The sequence below is a fragment of the Lissotriton helveticus genome, chromosome 12 (genome assembly GCF_964261635.1).
Source record: "Lissotriton helveticus chromosome 12, aLisHel1.1, whole genome shotgun sequence".
In the NCBI taxonomy this organism is placed as follows: Eukaryota; Metazoa; Chordata; class Amphibia; order Caudata; family Salamandridae; genus Lissotriton; species Lissotriton helveticus.
In genome coordinates, this window is record NC_136073.1 from 661204612 (window position 1) to 661226147 (window position 21536).

The 21536-nt window shown below is 45.7% G+C and overlaps 1 protein-coding gene across 1 annotated transcript in view; it reads right to left on the reverse strand.

The window, feature by feature from the left end:
* The window catches only part of HSD11B2 (hydroxysteroid 11-beta dehydrogenase 2), a 388376-nt gene that overhangs the window by 344626 nt on the left and 22214 nt on the right, over positions 1–21536 (reverse strand). The gene's annotated exons all lie outside the window — the stretch shown is intronic.

Here is a 21536-nt window from a genome sequence, read left to right on the forward strand (position 1 = left end):
TTGTCTGGTTTAGCTGACCTGTCACTGACCCAACGCACTCAATAGGTGACTGAAGATACAGAGCGCTGCGAAGCACTCTGTCCGAATTTGACCATAGACTGAGGTTCTACTGAACCTTAAAGTGCTGGTGAAGCACTTTACTGGGAGTTCGCTGACCCAATCGGGGTCTTGATCGATAACTGCAGAGCGGGTGGAGCGCAGGCGTTGCTTCCAAACTGCGGGTGCGGTCCTGTCCTGAGCGGTCCTGTCCTGAGCGGTCCTGTCCTGAGGGTTTGCTGTCCTGTCCTGAGGGTCCTGTCCTGATTCCTATTCCGAGGGTATCCTGTCCTGTCCTGGGTGTCCATTCTGCACCTGCTGTCCTTTGAGGGGTATCCTTCCTTGAGGGTTTCCTGCCCTTAACTGACCCGTGGCCAGGGTTTGGTTTCCACACCATTCTAGGTAAATATTGCTCTGAAACTCTTAAAATCTTGCACCTTCTGAATTTCTAACTTTTGCTTTAATAAAGTTCATCATTGCATATGTTATATTTTCCATGCCTTTCCGCAACTATTGAAAGTCAATTACATATTTTTCATAAGTTTGTTTCTATGTCTTCTCATTTGATAGAGATTATATTTTGCATTGCAGTTTGTAATTTTCTGATATGGTCTAGAACTTCATTGCCTAGATTGTTCAAAGGCCCATTCACCTTAAGTGAAGCGTGTTACTCTTTATAGGCCCTCCTATAGATATCCATGCATAAACTGTCCATGCTTAAACATTTCTGAGATTTTATAGTATTTTTCCCATCTACATACCATATTACATTTGAATGATTACCCTGTCATTATTTCTTCATGCCTATATAATTTACGTTATCTTAGTTATTGATTGCTTTATTTTACTGTACCTCATGCAAGAAAATAATGAACTTTAGATAAACATTTTAAAACTTCCAGTTGTCCGTGGTCATTTCAATAGTATTTTGAATGTTATTGGTTGGGTTTGTATTTTGCTGCCTTTTCTTTTACAGCTAGCTCCCTGATTCATTGTGGTCATTAGGTACCCGCATCGGTGGATGGTAAGTCGGGTGCATTGAAAATTATTAGTAGGGAGAACACACACAAATTGGTAGAGCTCGTGAAGTCACCTGATCGATGTATATGGTGATTTGAAAGTATATGGGCCCTGAAGCCGGAAAACGGCGAAAACTATTGGTCGGGTGGCCTCGCGCGCTCTATCAGTTTTTCTGGTAGCTAGAGGATGGTTAGGGACTAGTTGAGAGTAAGGCAGGGATTAGTTGGACTAGTTGAGTCGGAAGCTGCTAGTATATTGATGCTGCTAGAGGAGCGGCTGTTCTAAGAGACCTGATCATTCTCTTGTGAATACGCTGCTGAAACTCATGAATTTTTGTATTGTTATTATTCTTGTTCTTATATTGCTATATGTACTAATCCATGCATTTGTAAACTGTATCGTTTCATGTTGTCCGAACTCCCCGGGGAATTGAAAGGGCAAGTGGTGAATAGAATCCATTGTCCTGAGGTCACAGGCTCGAGGAAAGTTAGGTGCAGGTTAGGATAACCGGGAAGCACTAACTAGGGTTTTTCTGAATACATGTGTGAATAAATGACAGTAACGGGGTTCATTGGCAAAATTCCCATAGTGGCGTAACCTAGTAAGGGTCACATCGGAAGAGTAGCAGGTTCCTCGGAGCTAACGTGAAAGCAGAAGGGTCCGCTGAGAAACCTTAAACTCGGAATATATCCTGGAAAGAAGTGGATGAGTTTAGGGGAATAACAGGTTCACCGATGCTAGAGTGAAGGGTAGGCGGAAGAGATCTGCCCGCAGCGAGTGAAAAGTAAATGGAAGTAGTTTACTTGCAGTAAAACAATTCTTTCTCTGTCTAGACACTTGAGCACTGTGGCGAATGTGTATTTGTTGTAAAATAACCAAGCACTGAGCACTTTAAAAGAAAGAAAGTTTCCGTTACCTTGTGAAGGGAGGGAGTCAGTCGCGAAGCGCCTCTGACGTCACTCTGTGCCGCGCTGGGATTGGTAGAAGCAGCGGGCGGGTAGCGGAGCTGGAATTGTAAAGGAGGGGTGAGCGCCGGAGCGTGGGAACTGTCTCACGAAGGGGCCGCGCACCCATTGGCGGAGCTTATTTAGTGTCGCGCACCCATTGGTTGCACGAATTTCTGAAGCGCGTTCTGATTGGAGGTAGTTTGTAAACAAAGTTTAGCGCAGAAGTCGTATGTGGCACTCGCAGACTACAGGAACTCGACCTGATCCAAGGCACCTAGGGTTTGAAAGGGATCAGTGGAAGACTAATAGATACGATATTATGTACGGAACCAAGAGAAAAATGTCCCTTGTAAGTAAAGTGAAAAATTATTTTAAAACGGACAAACCGATTAAATCTAGGGAAGGTGTTCTTGTCCCACCACCTAATACTCCTGCCTCATTTATGATGTTTGACCGAGGGTACAATACCTGTGTGTGGTTGGAGAATTGGGTGAAGTACACAAAAGATGACGGAGTATTGGCCTTTCCGTTAGATGGTACTTTCAATGGAAGGATCTTATTTAATTTAAGAACCCGAATGAATGAACTGCATCCCAGGCCAAGACTAACGCAGTATGAGGCATTAGAGGAATGGGAGATTGAGGCTTTTGAAAGAGAAAGACCCCGAATGGACAAGGGTTTGACCAAGTGGTACCCCAGGCAGAAACAGGAGTCCAGGGATAAAAGGATGAAACAGTGGAGGCAGAGCATGATTGTCGAGGGTCTGTTTCCCATGATGCCGGCATGTCATAACGTTGGAGCAGGTGAGAAAAGCACCGAAAAGTGTAAACATTGGGGGGGTCCGGGGGAATCAGATGATGAATTGCTAGATGACATTTGTACCAGAAGTCCGCCACCTTATAATGAGGGAACCCGACCTTCCAGTGTAGGAGATGCTCCCCGACGCCACTTCCTCAAGGAAGAAGACAGATTCTTAGGACTGGGAGGGGGTGGTCAAGTATTGCCCTATCCTGAGAAACCCGAACCGGCGGAAACAAGGGATATATATCCCAAAGTGCCCGCAAGCCAGGAAGAAAAATATTCAAGTACGAAAGTTTTTTTCCCCAGACCCTTGTATGAAAGCGAAGAAAAACCATCGAATTCAGGACTGCCTTTTGTTCAACCTCCATATGGGGAAGAGCGCAGGTCCTTTAACACTGGAACTTTATTTCCGAAACCAAATTATGGTGGGGGACCAAGTGAAACGCATCCTACTGCCCCGAGTTTTACTCCTCCCTTGACCCCACAGATATTACAGGACACGACTTTAAGAAGGATACTAGTGGAAAAAGAGCAATAGGCTCTAGCTAGACAAAGGACAGAAATAATTCAGAAAATCTCCCAGTTAAATACCAGTCCTGAGGCATTGACTATTCCAGTAACTATTGGACCGGTGGTCCCGTTATACGGAAATGGTCAGGGAAATCCGATTACTCCAGTTATGACCCCAGTCATGGCAACCCCGAGACAGGAACCGATAATCATAGATGATCATTCCAGTGAGTGCGAGTCTGAAGTTGCGTTCTTGGACTTGCCAAACAAACCGACCGGAAAGGGAATGCAGCAGAGGTATAACCCTTTTAATGCGAAAGAGATTAAATTAGAATCAGCAACAGGTACTAGGAATGTCTCTCTGGTAACTCCAGATGAAATTGAGAGTTGGAGTCGTGAATTAGAGAAACAGACTCCGCAAACGACACCTTTAGACCTCTACAAACTGAGGGTAGAAATAGAAGAATTAATGGCAGGAAATGTGGGGTTGGATCGATTGAACACTTACTCTGAAGAAGAATTGTCGTTCATATGTAAAAGCTTTACAAGGAACACCAGAGTGCTCCACGAAAAACTGAGCGAAACAGCAGTTAGTATGGGGGTAGATATCTCAAAATCCAAGCCCTTACAGAAACCGTACAGAGCAGACTTCTCAGACAAAGATATAGAGCACCTGAATGTGGCGGGAAAAAAGCTGCAGATTAAAGAATTAATGGGGGTACTGCAGAAATGGGGAGATGTGGAAAGATGGAGAAGCAGGTGGGCGAAAAAGAGGGAAGAGGTTCGCTCCCGACAAGTGACTCCTGAATTTACTTTAAGGGAGGTAGAAAAACCTGAGCAGTTATGCCCCATGCGCGAAGTTCCAGGAGGGAAATATGTGCATGTCCCCTGGTCTAGGCAGGATATTGTGTCCTTCACGAACGATTTTCCAAAATTACGAGAGAAGCCAGTTGACTGGTACAGGCAGGTGGAGAGGTTCGTGAAGGTACAGAAATGTCTGTGGAAAGACCTGGATGGGTTTTTCGACATTGTGGTTCCAGTAGATTTATGGACCCAGTGTAAAATAGCCATAGACTGGCCCAGTGAGGAGTACCCAAGAAATAAGGAAACAGGGGAGCCATCAAAGGATGTCATGCGAAAATATGAGCAGGTAATTCAGCATTTGAAAGAAAAGGTGCCCGCAAAGGAGACGGATTGGACAAAAATAGATAGAACAACACAGGAAAGGGACGAGACAGTGCACTCCTTCTATGAGAGGTTATTGCAGGTATTTAAAACATACAGTGGTATTGATAACATCGATTTGAAGGACATGACGCACTTTATTTACAGGTTTGTAAATGGTTTAAGACCTGAAATTTGCCAGTGGATAAAAGATAATAAAATCTGCTGGCATACAAAGAAAATGGATGAGGTCCTGCGGTACGCTAAGTACTGCGAGGACGAGATGGCAGAAAAGAAAAAGGCCCTTAAGGAAAAGGTGATGTGGGCTCAGGTGAAGCTCGCAGAACAGCAGGAAAAACAATTGAGTAACATGGTTAAAAATGCTGAGAACAAAAGTCCTGGGGGAGGGGGTGGAGGAAAGCCCCGGCCAAAATTTAGCAGGGAAGAGGCTATGAAGAAATTTCCCTGCCATCAGTGCGGCGAAATTGGACACTGGCGTAACGAGTGTCCTCAATTAATGAATGATAATGCAAATACTCCTGATTTAAATCCACAGACGCAGAAAGAAAGGCCAAGAAAGACTCAACCCCAGGTAAAAACAGTTCAGGTGCCTCGAGCACCCAAGCAGGTATACAGGGGAAAGCAAGCAGAGGGTGAGGAGATAGAAGTTTGGGAAAGCGGTGAGAACAGAAATACAGCAACTTCGCAGTATCTGCTAAATGATACCTTCCTTTGTAATGATCAGGACTGACGGGGCCTGAGAGGGGAGGACGAGGAGTGCGTACTTGGCGCTTCCTTGCCGGTAGACCAGTCTGGACCATACATTGAAGGAAAGGTAGACGGAAATGATGTCACCTTTCTGTTGGACACTGGCGCTACCCGTTCTACTGTAAGAACAGTGGACGTTCCAAACCTACCCCTCTCGGGAGAAAATATCCAAGTAGTGGGTGTATCTAATCAATTGATTAGTACTCCTGTTACCGAACCAATGGAGATTTCAATTGGAAATTTTAAACAGATGCATAGATTTGTCGTCTGTGACACCAGTCCAGTGAATTTACTGGGTCGTGATTTGCTGTGCAAAATGAACTGTACCATCTTTTGCACACCAAAGGGTGTTGAAATACAGACCCCAGATGAAGATGGCATTTATAAACTATTGTTACTTAGACCTGACTCAGAAATTAAAAGATTGACCCTGCAGGACTTGCCCCAAGAACTCCAGGAAGCAGTAAAGCCAGAGGTGTGGGATTTCACTGGGAAGGATGTGGGGTTGATGAAAGATGTGGATCCCATACAGATAGCCATCAAGGACAATGCAGTATATCCTAACACTAGGCCCTACCGAATGAATGCTGAAGTGAAAGCAGGTGTCACTTTGGAAATTCAAAAATTATTAGAAGGAGACATCATACAGGAAGTAATGAGCAGCCCATGCAACTCACCGATTATGGGCATCAAGAAGCCTAGCGGCAAGTATAGGGTAGTGCAAGACCTGAGAAAGGTAAACAAAATTGTAGTTCCTTGCTGCCCTATTGTCCCGAACCCTGCAGTGATTCTGTACCAGATTCCTTGGGATGCTGAGTGGTTCACTGTGATTGATTTGTGTCATGCATTCTTTTCGATACCCCTGCACCCCGACAGCAAATTTCTTTTCTCTTTTGCCTTCGAGGGTCACGTGTATTGTTGGAACCGGGTCCCTCAAGGGTATACAGAGAGCCCCTCTATCTTTAATCAGATCTTGAAAAAATGTCTAGAGACTTTGATCTTACCTGGGAACTCTGTGTTAGTGCAGTACATAGACGACCTTCTACTGGCGTCTAAAAGTCATAGGGACTGTGTAGTTGACACCATTGCCCTCCTAAATCATCTGTGTGAGAAAGGGCATAAAGTGGCCCCTGACAAACTACAGTTCTGTGCGAAATCAGTGAAATATCTAGGACACCAGATAGAAAAGGGTGTCAGAAAAGTCACATCAGAAAGAGTGAGAATAATTCAAAAGATGCAGTTGCCCCGTACTCAAAAAGATGTCAGAATGTTCCTGGGTGTACTAGGCTACTGTAGGCAGTGGATTCTGGGATTTGCAGCCTTAGCCAGGCCTTTGATAAAAATGACCACGAGAGGAATGCCAGATATTGTAGAGTGGGACGATGAAAGCCTAATGGCTTTCACAAGACTGAAAAACTGTCTGTGTACAGCCCCTGCGCTGGGAATGCCTGATTATTCCAAAGAATTTGCCTTATTCTGTGACACTCGCGATAATTGCGCATTGTCAGTCCTGACTCAAGAACATGGCACGACCAGAAGGCCTGTGGCCTATTTCTCTGCCACTTTGGACCCAGTAGCTGCTGGGTTACCAGGCTGTCTGAAAGCAGTAGCTGCTACTTGTGCATGTTTGGAACAGAGCGAGTCCATTGTCATGGGACATCCTGTGACTGTGTATGTTTCGCATGGAGTAGTAATTCTATTGACCAGAACTAAAACGCAGTATCTCACCCCTAGTCGGCTGACTAAATACGAGAGGATTCTTGTGGGTGCAGCAAATGTAAGCATTGTCAGGTGCGGTATTCTGAACCCTGCCACTTTGCTCCCCGACCCCTTGGAAATGGAAGGTGGGGATGATGATGAACATGACTGCATTGACCTGACAGAGTTCAGTACTAAACCACGCCCAGACATAAAAGAAACGCCATTGCCTGAACATGATAAAGAACTATTTGTGGATGGTTCCTGTCTAAGACATGAACTAGGAGGCCTGAGTGCTGCTTATGCAGTAGTCTCTTTTACAAAAATTGAAGAAGCAGGTTACCTATATAGCATCAAGTCTGCACAAGTAGCCGAATTGATTGCTATGATAAAAGCTTGCAAAATTGGGAAGGACTTACGCATAACAGTGTATACTGACAGTCAGTACTGTTATGGAGTTGTGCATGACTTTGGCCAATTATGGCTACAGAGGGAATTCATGACTTCCTCAGGTACTCCCATTCGGAATGCAAAGGTTGTTCATGACCTTTTAGAGGCCATCCAGTTGCCCAAAGAACTGGCAGTGGTAAAATGTGCTGCTCATAAAAAGAGCATGGACAAAGTATCACTGGGAAACGATTATGCTGATCGAGTGGCCCAATGGTGCGCCAAAGATCGGTATATTGTAAATCCAAAACGAGGGGGACCAGGAACCAGCTGCCAGCTTCAGGTGTTTGAGGAAGTGCCTACTTGGGATGAAGTGAGAGAGTGGCAGGAATCGGCTCCTTGGCAAGAAAGAGAGAAATGGAAGGAGGATGGGTGTAGACCGAGACGTGTGGATGGTGTGATTTTGGGCCCAACTGGTATGCCTGTGTTACCCCGACACTTGCTTGGCACAATGGCAAGATTAATACACGAAGGATCACACATTGGTAGGGATGCCATGATTCTGGTATTTCAACAGACTTGGTACAGTAAAAAGTTCAGGAAGGTAGCAGAGTCCCTCTGCCAGAGGTGCCTGTCATGTCAACAGATGAACCCAGGCAAGAGGACAATGGTTGAACTGAGCAAAATTGGGAGATCAGGGGGTCCCTTTATAAAAATACAGACTGATTTCATCACCATGCCCCGTTGTGAAGGAAAGCGATATGTCCTTGTCATTGTGTGCGTATTCTCGAAATGGGTAGAAGCTTACCCTACTCCCAAAAGTGACGCACTGACAGTAGCGAAGTGTTTACTAAAAGAACTGATACCTAGATTCGGAATACCATACATTATTGAATCAGATAAGGGTGGACATTTCCAGAATGAAATACTGGCTGAACTCTGTAAGGCCTTTGGAATAAGGCAGAAACTGCATTGTGCATACCACCCAGAGGCTTCTGGAATAGTGGAACAAGTAAATGGAACTATCAAAAACAGGCTAGCAAAGCTGACAAATGCTACTGGCATGACCTGGGTGAAGGCCCTGCCCCTGGTCCTGATGGGACTGAGAAGTGTTCCTGACCGCAAGACAGGCCTAAGTCCCCATGAAATCATTATGGGAAGAGTAATGAGACAAGCATGGGTGCCAGGAAGCAAACTGTTGAGTATTACTGATGATTTGGTGCTTGAATACTGCAGAAGATTGGGTGACCAAGTGCGTTCTATCTCTCGCCAGATTGGAGACGACGGCATCCTCAATCCAACGACTCCTCTCCACAGCCTGGTTCCAGGAGACTGGGTCAAAATAAAGAAGCACACTCGATCAAGCTGTCTGGCACCAAGGTGGGGAAAGAAACGCCAAGTAATCCTGGTAACAACCACTGCAGTGAAGGTCGCAGGTGTTCCCCAGTGGATCCACGCTGGACACACCCAGAAGGTATTACCAGACAAAGAGTTTGCAGAAGAAGGGCAACCAGCAGAGGACCCTGCAGGAGCCAGTCCAGAAGCAGCTGACAACGAGCAACCCAGCACCAGTCAGGCTACAGGAACAGCAGACGTTGGCCCAGGAGTAGTTGACTACGAACTGCCAAGAATCCAGCCTGCTGAAGAGGTCCAGGAAACTGAGCCAGGAGTAGCTGAAGACGAGCTGCCAAGCATATGGCCAGAAGAATGGATACCGATGATTGATCTGACCGAAGATCCCATCAGAACAAGAGAACGACTGTGTGAAGGTAGAGAGTGGATTAGCCAGGAAAAGCAAGGCACAGGCGAAGAACCTCAGCCGCTTGAGATTCACATCAAAACTGAGGAAGGAGAAGGTCAGACAGGGACAGAACAGGTGTTCGATACACCACCGCTAACACCTGATGCAGATAAGGGAGAGACTAGAAATAGAGTGATAGTTCGAGCAGAAGAAAATCAAGAGATCGAAGTGCTTGAACAGGATCAGAGAGGGTTAGAAGAACGGGTTCAGGAAACAGAAACAGAAACAGAGACAATCGAAAGCCAAAAACAAAATATTCCTGAACAAGGCCAGATTAGCAACCAGGCAGAAGAATTTGATGCTAGCCCTGGAACTAGCCAGATAGGGGAAGTAGAAGAAGAAAGTGGAGAAGAATTGCCACAAGCTAAAGAGAACAAGAGGATAAGAGAAGAAGGTGAAGTCCAAGTACCAACTAAGAGACTAAAGAAAAGAAACAACCTTGAGCCTAGGTTCATAAAGAGACTAAGGCTAAGGATAAAGACGGTGGAAGAGAAACGTGCAGAAGCAAGGAGAAGTGCACGGATAGCAGAGCAAGAAGAAAACTCTAGCAAAAGAAGGAGTGAACGATTAAAAAAACAAAACAAGAAATACAAGTCTCCTGAATGGACACTGGTTTTGGAAGAACTTGAAGATCTTGATATAACTGACGTGAGCGACGGAGAGCCCGTCCCTGAGTACTCAGCTGAAGAAGAAGACGAACCACCGTGAATTTGCACAAAGTAAGCTAGTTGTGTAAAGCCAAAAAGAGGGGTCGAGAAACTCCTTCTGAGCCAAAATGTCTGATTCAACAGTGAATGGTAGACCTAGTTGCAGCCGTTTTAAGACGTGTTGCAAGGTGTGTATATGTAGTGTAGTAGTACTGATAGTTATCTGGATAGGACTAACAATTTTCATTCCCTTTGCTGTAAGTAAAGATACTAACATTGTCCCTACTGAAGTTGTAAATACTGACAGTGAGGAGCTAACAACACAGAGTGTAGCAAGACATGAAAGAGCCCTGAGACAAACAAAACAAAACTTAGAAGCATCAGATGAGGGAGGACTACATTATCATGGAGTTAAGAACAAGACACACTTAAATGTTTTCGCAAACTTGTTAATACACTATGTAGAGACTATGGAAATTGAAGATTGCTATGTCTGCATGAAGCTACCTACTTCTGTGGCTGAAGGCGTGACATACCATCACCTGCCATTGACATATGGAATCTCCTGTAGCATTTTAGCTAGTTTATTTTACAAAAGGGGACCGTTACAGTACTATTACTCTAACAATGACGTGATCTTTTCTGAACTTCCTATACGTGGGAACTTGAATCCTGTACATACCAAAAGTGACACCATAAGATATATGGGAGACTACTTTCTGACTATAGGTAACATTGACATAGCAGACGCACACAGAGATAACTTGACTTGTTCTTTGCGTGAGCAGGAAAAGATGTTCCTGAACATGGCAGAGAAAAGAAGAATTAAAATTCAAAAGAAGGCTAATGACGAAAGTCAGAAAAGGCCAAAGTGGGCAGAGAACATGGAAGGCACCTCATCTGGTGGAGCGGGTCCTGCTCTGTTGCTGGATTTTGAAAAGAAAGGCAAGCTATGTCTTCACCGCGAGAAGACTAGCTATTATAATAATGTTTTCATTGGTTCCAGTGAATGCGAACATAATTACAAGGTAATTGGAGGTTGGGGTTTCAAAAATGGGTCAGAGCCTGTGTTTCCTGGAATTTATTATATTTGTGGAGACAAGGCTTATTTCAAATTGCCGGATCACTGGTATGGAAGCTGCTACTTTGGTATTGTCTTCCCGAAAATATACCATGTGAATGGGAAAGCTGGAAGCAATGAAGATACTAATGGCTTAGTGCGTAGTAAAAGAGAAAGTATAGGTGAAATTATGGGTAGTATTTTCAGTGCACTGATACCTGGAGTGGGAGTGGTTCTGAACACTCACAGAATTTGCAAATTGTCTACTATAGTAGATGTGCTGTCTACTGAAACAGCTCATGGATTTCTGCTGGTCAATACTGAAATGGTTGCGATCAGATCAATGGTTTTGCAGAATCGACTTGCTCTTGACACCTTATTAGCGAAAGAGGGCGGAGTCTGCCGGATGTTGAAGGCGCAACATTGTTGCACTTATATTCCGGATAAAAGTGTACAGATCAAAAGATATGTGAAAAACATTACTAATTTGGCAAAAGAACTCAAACCACTTGAGGTTGATAGTGCCTGGAAGAGACTGGTAGATGGTCTCTCAAATGTAGGTCATTGGCTTGCTAGCATAGGTAAAAGCTTATTGTTCAAAATTCTGATGCCAATTGGTATTATAGGTCTTATTATACTTTCCATTTTTCTTGTGCTGTAAATACCGCAAGCGCACCAAAAAGCACGAGGTAAATGCAAGAGGAGTGAAACGAAGTGTGGATGAGATTGAATTAGAGGAAGTGAATGATCAGATATACAAAAAGGTGAAGACTTCTCACCCTACTAAAACTGAGAGAGAAAAGTTAGAACGGTTGCTGGAAGAGATAGAACTTTATAAAGTGTGAAAGAAAGTTGGCATCTGGTTCCATTATAATTTGTGATGATAGTAAATATCATCAAAGAGGGGATTGATGAAGCAAAGCTTTGCATATTTTGCGGCTTGCCGAAGTCAAGAACCTCGTTTATGTGTAATACGGTAACAAGTGTATGTTCTACTAACATTTATGTTTAGTTTAGATAAGGATCGTGAAGCTTGCACATGTGTTTTACTAAAATAATTTACTCGAGTCATCTAAAATGGCCGCCGCTTGTATTTAGTTACTGCGCATGCGTCAGCCACACTCACGTGTCCTGACGCGTCTGCAGAAGTGGAGGGAAAGTTATGCGCATGCGTAATTCATAGCTGTGCTTATCATGTGGTACTGCTCGTGCCACTGCTCTTGTGACTGTGTCAATGTAGCTAACATGTAAATGCAATAGTTTTTATTTCTTGATGATGAGTCAAAAGTACAAATCCTGTGATGTGTTTTCATAATGACATTATTATGTATTAATTTGTTTTTCGCTTACTTTTTATGTACCGCGGGGAATGGGGTTTGTCTGTGCCGGGAACCATCTTGGAGGTCTCTTCTGCGCCTGCGCGACTTGCCGAGGCCTAAACAGACCTTGACTGATGGAACGCAGCCAGTTGGCAGTGATGAGCAAGATGCTCCTGAGAACGACCCGAAAACTCGGCTGAACCAATCATATGTGCTCACAGAGCAACAATGTTAAAGTTGCCATTGTATTTCTGCACCAGTTCTCATGAGAACCCCAATCTAGTTAGGCGGTACCCTATTATGCAAATGTAGGCTTGAAGCGCTATGTCGTGATTGGTGTGTTACCCAAATCCTACCTTAGGACCAATCGAAATTAAGGGATTCTGACACTTTGCAACATTGGGGGGTGGTACGCTGTCCCCAAACTGTATATCTACCCTGGGTTCCCCTGGGGAGCCGTCCGACTTGTCTGGTTTAGCTGACCTGTCACTGACCCAACGCACTCAATAGGTGACTGAAGATACAGAGCGCTGCGAAGCACTCTGTCCGAATTTGACCATAGACTGAGGTTCTACTGAACCTTAAAGTGCTGGTGAAGCACTTTACTGGGAGTTCGCTGACCCAATCGGGGTCTTGATCGATAACTGCAGAGCGGGTGGAGCGCAGGCGTTGCTTCCAAACTGCGGGTGCGGTCCTGTCCTGAGCGGTCCTGTCCTGAGCGGTCCTGTCCTGAGGGTTTGCTGTCCTGTCCTGAGGGTCCTGTCCTGATTCCTATTCCGAGGGTATCCTGTCCTGTCCTGGGTGTCCATTCTGCACCTGCTGTCCTTTGAGGGGTATCCTTCCTTGAGGGTTTCCTGCCCTTAACTGACCCGTGGCCAGGGTTTGGTTTCCACACCATTCTAGGTAAATATTGCTCTGAAACTCTTAAAATCTTGCACCTTCTGAATTTCTAACTTTTGCTTTAATAAAGTTCATCATTGCATATGTTATATTTTCCATGCCTTTCCGCAACTATTGAAAGTCAATTACATATTTTTCATAAGTTTGTTTCTATGTCTTCTCATTTGATAGAGATTATATTTTGCATTGCAGTTTGTAATTTTCTGATATGGTCTAGAACTTCATTGCCTAGATTGTTCAAAGGCCCATTCACCTTAAGTGAAGCGTGTTACTCTTTATAGGCCCTCCTATAGATATCCATGCATAAACTGTCCATGCTTAAACATTTCTGAGATTTTATAGTATTTTTCCCATCTACATACCATATTACATTTGAATGATTACCCTGTCATTATTTCTTCATGCCTATATAATTTACGTTATCTTAGTTATTGATTGCTTTATTTTACTGTACCTCATGCAAGAAAATAATGAACTTTAGATAAACATTTTAAAACTTCCAGTTGTCCGTGGTCATTTCAATAGTATTTTGAATGTTATTGGTTGGGTTTGTATTTTGCTGCCTTTTCTTTTACAGCTAGCTCCCTGATTCATTGTGGTCATTAGGTACCCGCATCGGTGGATGGTAAGTCGGGTGCATTGAAAATTATTAGTAGGGAGAACACACACAAATTGGTAGAGCTCGTGAAGTCACCTGATCGATGTATATGGTGATTTGAAAGTATATGGGCCCTGAAGCCGGAAAACGGCGAAAACTATTGGTCGGGTGGCCTCGCGCGCTCTATCACCATCACCTTACAGAAGTGAGGGAATGCCTGTTGTGAGGAAGAAGGTTGCTTGTTTCAATAGTCCTGCCCGAAAGGAAAGGAAACGCATGTCGCCCAGATGGAAGCTGCCTAGTCTAATGGCATGGTACCGCATGGTTGTATCCCGCTGTCCGTCCCCCCTCCCGCTGACCGTGTCTTTGTGTATCCCGCTGTCCCCCCCCCCCCGCTGTCCGTTCCCGTGCCATACACTACAGCGGAGTAGGGTACAGTGGAGTGGCATATCTGTGCATCTGTATATTGCATGAGAACCTACAAAACAGCCAGCCAGCACTTGTCCTATATATTATGTTTCACACAATGACATGGCCCTGCCCTACTACTGATTTCACTTGTTTGGTCTGGCTAAAGGGAGCTTTCACTCTGTACTTCGGATCCTTATGCCAGCTGGGCTTAATTGAATTGGTTGAGCTTCAAACCTCAGATGCTTCCTTGGATCCAATGTTAAATTTGCCCAAGACATAAATGTGATGGCAGGGGTTCAATTTCAGGGACAGAGTCCATCTGAAGAGAGCAGGGTAAATGGCTTCTGGACTCCTGAATGTGTAGACCACATGACAGAGGAGTGTTGCTTATCACAACTTTTACACATGTCACCACTTTGCATGTGATCGGATCCTGCAGGTTTCTTCACTTGGCTATTTTCTTAGAAATCTCAGCTGTGTTTCTGGCTGGGCTCAAATAAACTTCTCTTTTGTGTTATCGTCGCTTGTGCCCTAGGGGCGAGGTACAGAAGAACTGCTGATGCCCTATTTCAATGTGGCTTGGACAGAACAAACTGGCTAGTGATATGGAGTTTCTCTATTTATGTGGGATTTTCTAAATTTTCCTTTATATACCCCCAGTGACAACTCAACGTGTCAGTTGCTGATTCATTTCTCCATTTGTACACGTTCGGGTTGCATTGCCTCTCTGGGAGCTACCATCACGTTTAAAGACACAGACAGACAGACAGACTGGATGACCCTGTTTTTTTTCACACCGCTACTTAGCAGAGAAGTGGTTAGAAACCCAGAGACAGCTTGTTCACTCCAGCGTCCTTTTTGATCAATGCTTTTCTTGAGAAAAGAATACACGTCTAGCTTTTTTTTTTTTTTTGAATGGTTAAATAACCTGCCCCCTCCTTTCCCCTCAGGGTACAGCTGGGTGCACCTCCGCTCACCGCTCTTTGCAGGCTGTGCTTGAGAGCTGACTCATTTATTTCCTGGAAAGCATCGAATGCCTTGAAAAAACATCACAAAGGAAAGGAAACACGACCTTATATTCCCCGTGGCCATCACTCGTGGGGTTAAATTAATAAAATGACCGAGTCTGTGAATGGGCCGCCGCTCCCACCGCCTCCCCTGTTGTCTGGACAGTTTCTTTCTCTGAGAAAGTTACTGGTTGGCGACTTTCCAGAAACCGGGGGCGGGTCACGGGAGATTTCTGGCCAGAGCGATTTTGTGTCCTAGGTGGGAAATTGAAGCAGCGCTTACTCCAAATAGCTTGCTGCCACATCTGGGTTTTTGTTGTTGCAGTTTTGATATAGCGCAGGTATTGGAGCGCTTTACATGGGCACCAGTTACATTGCACAAGGACACACCCATTTTTGGTAGGCACGCACGGGGAAATAATCCCCCAGATGCATCAAGCATACATTTTGCGATTCCTTATTTGCGAAAATAAGGAATCGCAAATAAGGAATCGCAAAATGCAATGCATCAAGAAATTGCTAAAAAAATTGTGATTTCTTAAAATTACTTAATTGCGACTCGCAAATTGCGAGTCGCAATTAAGGAATACCTCCCCGTTCATTCCTATGGAGAGGCCCATAGGAATAAACGGGTAGACAATCTCAATTTGCGTTGCGATTCGCAAATTGAGATTGCGATTTCAAGGGTGCAGGGGTGTCCAAAGGACACCCTGTTGCACCCCTGAAATTGATCTGTGCACATATGTTGCGCACACACATGCCCTTAGGGCATGTGTGTGCGCAACATGAAACTTTGATGAATGCACTTTACTGCATTTTTCAAAGTTTTTGCAAATTACCATGAAGTTGTACTTCATGGTAATTTGCGTGCCCTATTAGCGAAATCGCTATTTTTTAAACTTTAATGCATTGCATGTAAGGAATCTCAATTTGAGATTCCTTAAATGCAAATAATCGCAATTTAGCGAATTCTCAATTTGCGATTTTTGCATTTGGGATGATGCATCCCAAATGCAAAAATACCGGTCGCAAAGGGGCAGATTCTGAGAATCTGCCCCTTTGCAAGCGGATTTTTGTTTGATGCATCTGGGCCTAACTGAGTTGCACAGAATCCCAAGATGTGGAGCCGATGTCGAGAATAGAACCAGGTTCCCGAGTTCCAGAGGCGGCAGCTCTGGCTGTTACCCCAGATTTATTATCAAAACAGGATTTTGGAGGTGGTAATGCATGAAAAAAAAGTTGTGCACACAGTTGTTAAGTGGCATTTTGTTTTTATGGTGATGTGTTCTGGATTTTTGGGCCACTATGTTTTGTGCTGCATTATTGTTATGTGAATGTTTTGCGTTGTACTGCTTTTGTTGCCTTGAGTTCTGTTAGGACTGTTTTGTTCTGTTTCCTGTTATATTTTAATTGTAGTATTGTGTTTCTTTGTGTATGCGATTTGTTATGTGGAGTTGCTTTAGATGTTTCAACAAATTCTGCTGTATTTTCAACCAAAAGACTGACATCTTAGGCACTTGAAGAACTGCAGCAGCGCTGTTTAACCCCTTAGAAACTGGTAAATAATTGCTTGCCACCAGAACTTTCACAGCATGTGCTGCGTTTGCCAAGAATTATAGTAGCGTTTGTTGGCATAACTAGTGTAAACAACTAAAAATCCCCTGGGGCCCGGACAAATAATAGAAGGGGAGGGAGCTGCACGTCTCCCCACCTGGGCCAATTTCAGCACCTGGGACATCATCCCCCGAAGTCTGGCATTCATAGAAAGTGAGAGGGGTGCACACAGCCCTTTCCTGGGCTGATTTCAGCCGAGGACCACCACCCCCTGGGGATCACCACCCCCTGTGGCCTGGCCATCCATATTCAAGGCGGAGGGTGGTCACGCCTCCCCCCTTCCCTGAGCCATTAATGGCCCTGAGGACCCCATCCTCAGGGACGGCTCAGCTATGTCCTGGGGTTCCCTTCCCCGGGAGATAGCGGTTTCCCCACCCACATCGGCAGGAGCAATTTCAAAGTTCCAGCCGTGTGAGAGCAAACACTTAGGGGGTCATTAGCATACCGGGCGGACTTTGTCTGCCTGCCATACCCCCGGGAAATGGGACCGCCCGCAATGCATGCGGCGGTCCCGCAACTACAATTAGGATGCGTCCGCCACACTGGCGGGCGCATCTCACATTTTTAACATAGCTCCCGCCACAATGCCAAAAACGCAAGTTGTGCATTTCAATGCACAACGTGACAGGCACCGTGCGGTGCCTGCCAAGTTGTACATTGAAATGCAGGGGGTACCATAGGTACCCCCCCATGTGCACCCCCCACCCCCCAGAATCCATGGGGGCCCGCTAAGGGCCCCCAATGTTGAGGACCTCATGCCTTTTCATGGCAGGAAAGGCAAAATCCTGCATGCATCTTAATATGAATTGCGGTGTCTACCAGACACCGCCACCATATTAACAGCTTTTCTGCCTGGTCGACCCATCGACAGGGCGGAAAACCGGTGGACGATCTTTCCGTCCGCTGGCCCCCCCCCCCCATAGTAATGTGGTGGGGAGAATTTGAATGCGGGTGGGTGAAAATGTTGGGCGGATCGCCACCTCCATGCTGGCGATGGCAATCCGCCCAACATACTAATGATGCCCTAAGTCTGGTTCCAGCGGGCAGGAGCATGTAGAAAGCTCCCGCCCGCTGGGAATGGACTTTTCACCTGTGAAGCGGGTGGCGAAACAGATTGAAAACTTGCTCCCGCCCACAGGGGGCAGCGTTTTAGCTGCTCCATGTGAACCGGAGCAATGCCCGCTCCAGCTGGAGGTGGGAGGCTGGCAGGGGCTGTGGGGGCATTGGGGTTCCCTCTGCGGCATCCACAAAAATGGTAGTGGATGGCCTGGGTGAGCGTGCAAATTAAAGTTACCTTAAGGCATGAGTTATAGTTACTTAAGATAACTATAACTATAACTGCTGAATTTCCATGGTTTTGGGAGTGTAAAATGTGAACCTAACTATAATGTCCCTGTAACCTTTGGTTTTGTAGTAAAAGAAATATATGTATGTAATTTGGGTTCTCCAAACCAGTTACTTCACCAAATCAAGCGCTTCCTGGTACAGGTAACAGATGGCTCAACTGATTTCTCTGGGGAACAAAAACATTTGCTTGTGTGTGCACCCAAAGTGCTCAAGCACACAGATGTCATATAGACATGTGCAGGGCTCACTGCCATTGGGAAATACTGTTTCTGGGTACTGTGACAGGCTTTGAAGTACTGGAATAGGCCATTAGTCCCCCTCTTCAGAACTGCAACATTATTGAGAAATGTTATAGTAAGAGGGCCTCTCTGGTCTATTTCAGGATTTTCTCCTGAAATAGACCAACCCGCACCCAGATAATTGAGCGCATGCTCTATAGTCCCTCAATGCATTATGGAATTGGTATAAAAGTGTTGCCAGGACTACTTCTGTTTCCTTATTGGGCCTTGTGGGAAGGACTACATTTCTGTAGACAAAAAGTCACCAGTCAGTGCACAGATAAATCCCACAGACCAGCAGCTAATGGAAGTCAAACAAAGCACACCACCCCCTATCCCACTCACTAAGGGTCCTCCCTTATGTGTATTTTACAGATGTACGTCGTTACAACGCATGCCTTTACGATGCAACTTTTACAACGCAAGTCGTTACAACGACTTGCGTTGGGGGGCGCTGGATAGTGAATAGTTTAATTTACTATTCCAACTCCAGTCCCCGTGGATAGTAGGGAAGGTGTTGGATAGTAAATTAAAACTATTCCCTATCCTAGAGCGCCCCCCAGCGCAAGTCGTTGTAATGACTTGCGTTGTAATGGTTGCGTCGTAAAGGTACTGCGTTGTTAAAGTTGCGTTGTAAACGCTGTTCCCCGTATTTTACTGCAGCACAGCTTATTTTCGTACCCAAAAGGTATTGACGGTCATCAGGTTTGTCAATAGTCAGGGTCTTTTGTTTTTAGCATAATTGTACGTTTAATTCACTCCCTTGTAGAAGCTTTCAGGCAGCTCTCTTCATCTATTGGTCTGTCGGTGTGTCATTCACAGTCTGTTATGCCCACCACAGCAGACAGCATGAGCCCCAGGGTCAGCCCACTCTCAGCCTGCGGCTAACTTCACTGTGAGAGACAGCAGTATTATTTTGCACAATGTGCACGAACACACAAAAAAAGTGTCCTTTTGTGCACGTTTACAAAAAATTCTCACAAACTCGGCAGCCATTGGCACACATTCCGTTTTCCAAAGCTTGTTTGTAGGAGGTGTGAGTGCATGGCAGGTTCAGCCACATTCACTCGTGGTGGGTGGAATCACACTCTTCTGGCCGGAATCCAACAAGAACTACAAGTCCCTTCCGGGAACACCCGGTGACATTCCTGCCTAATTTCATCAATGAGTCACACGTGGCGCTCAGCGGTGACACTCGCACTTCAGGGCAAACCACTGCCTCTGACAGCACAGGGGCCGCTGGACGACAACACCCGCTGCAGGCATTTATTATCCCCTACAAGACCCATCTAAACATACACAGAAGACACATTTGTAATAAAAAATCACCCACTTCCAGACAGAAGAAAGGCACAACCCCCTGCAGGGCATTACTAACCAGTGCACAGCAGTGTAATAGTACACAGAAACTGCAGGACAACAGAAGAGAGTACAGCCACTGAAGAGTAACTACAGTGAATATAGCCACAGCAGGCCAACCAAGCCACTGCAAGGCAATACAGATGGAAAGCACCACTGCAGAGCAATACAGATGGGAACCACCACTGCAGGGCAATACAGAGGGAAAACCACTACTGCTGAGCAATACAGACGGAAACCAGCACTGCAGGGCAATACAGATGGAAACCATCACTGCTGAGCAATACAGACGGAAACCACCACTGCTGAGCAATACAGATGGGAACCACCACTGCTGAGCAATACAGATGGAAACTGCCACTGCTGAGCAATACAGATGGAAACCACCACTGCAGAGCAATACAGATGGAAACCACCACTGCAGAGCAATACAGATGTAAACCACCATTGCTGAGCAATACAGATGGAAACCACCACTGCTGAGCAATACAGATGGAAACCACCACTGCAGAGCAATACAGATGTAAACCACCATTGCTGAGCAATACAGATGGAAACCATCACTGCAGGGCAATACAGACAGAAACCACCACTGCAGGGCAATACAGATGGAAACCATCACTGCTGAGCAATACGGACGGAAACCACCACTGCTGAGCAATACAGATGGAAACCACCACTGCTGAGCAATAAATGTTAAATGTTGTATACTTGTAAAGCGCACAGCTGCCCCAGCAAAGGGGCGTCCCGGCGCTGTATACCGCTGGGGAACCCGTCCTGGCTTTCCCTGTGGGATGGTCCCTACTGGGAATCCCCAAGGTGGAGCCAGGCATCCCCGGCGTTGGTGGGGCCGTTGTGGAGATTAGGCAAGCTAATGCCCAGAGTTGCCGAGTGGGACCCCAGGTTAGAGTAGGCACCGAGGCGAGAATTGTCGAGTCTGCTGACCCTGGTCCACGACCCTGCCGCGTCGGGAATTGAACCCTGGTCCCGGGCCGACTTCTGCTCCCGGGTCTGCTGCCTCTAACCAGTGAGCCACACCACTCCACAATACAGATGGAAACTGCCACTGCTGAGCAATACAGATGGAAACCACCACTGCAGAGCAATACAGATGGAAACCACCATTGCTGAGCAATACAGATGGAAACCATCACTGCAGGGCAATACAGATGGAAACCACCACTGCAGCGTAATACAGGTGGAAACCACCACTGCTGAGCAATACAGATGGAAACCGCCACTGCTGAGCAATACAGATGGAAACCACCACTGCAGAGCAATACAGATGGAAACCACCATTGCTGAGCAATACAGATGGGAACCACCACTGCAGGGCAATACAGATGGGAACCACCATTGCTGAGCAATACAGATGGAAACCATCACTGCAGGGCAATACAGATGGAAACCACCACTGCAGCGTAATACAGATGGAAACCACCACTGCTGAGCAATACAGATGGAAACCGCCACTGCTGAGCAATACAGATGGAAACCACCACTGCAGAGCAATACAGATGGAAACCACCATTGCTGAGCAATACAGATGGGAACCACCACTGCAGGGCAATACAGATGGGAACCATCACTGCTGAGCAATACAGATGGAAACCAGCACTGCAGGGCAATACAGATGGAAACCATCACTGCTGAGCAATACGGACGGAAACCACCACTGCAGGGCAATACAGATGGGGACCACCACTGCTGAGCAATACAGATAAAAACCACCACTGCTGAGCAATACAGATGGAAACCGCCACTGCTGAGCAATACAGACGGAAACCACCACTGCTGAGCAATACAGATGGAAGCCACCACTGCTGGGCAGTACAGATGGAAAACCACCACTGCAGGGCCATAC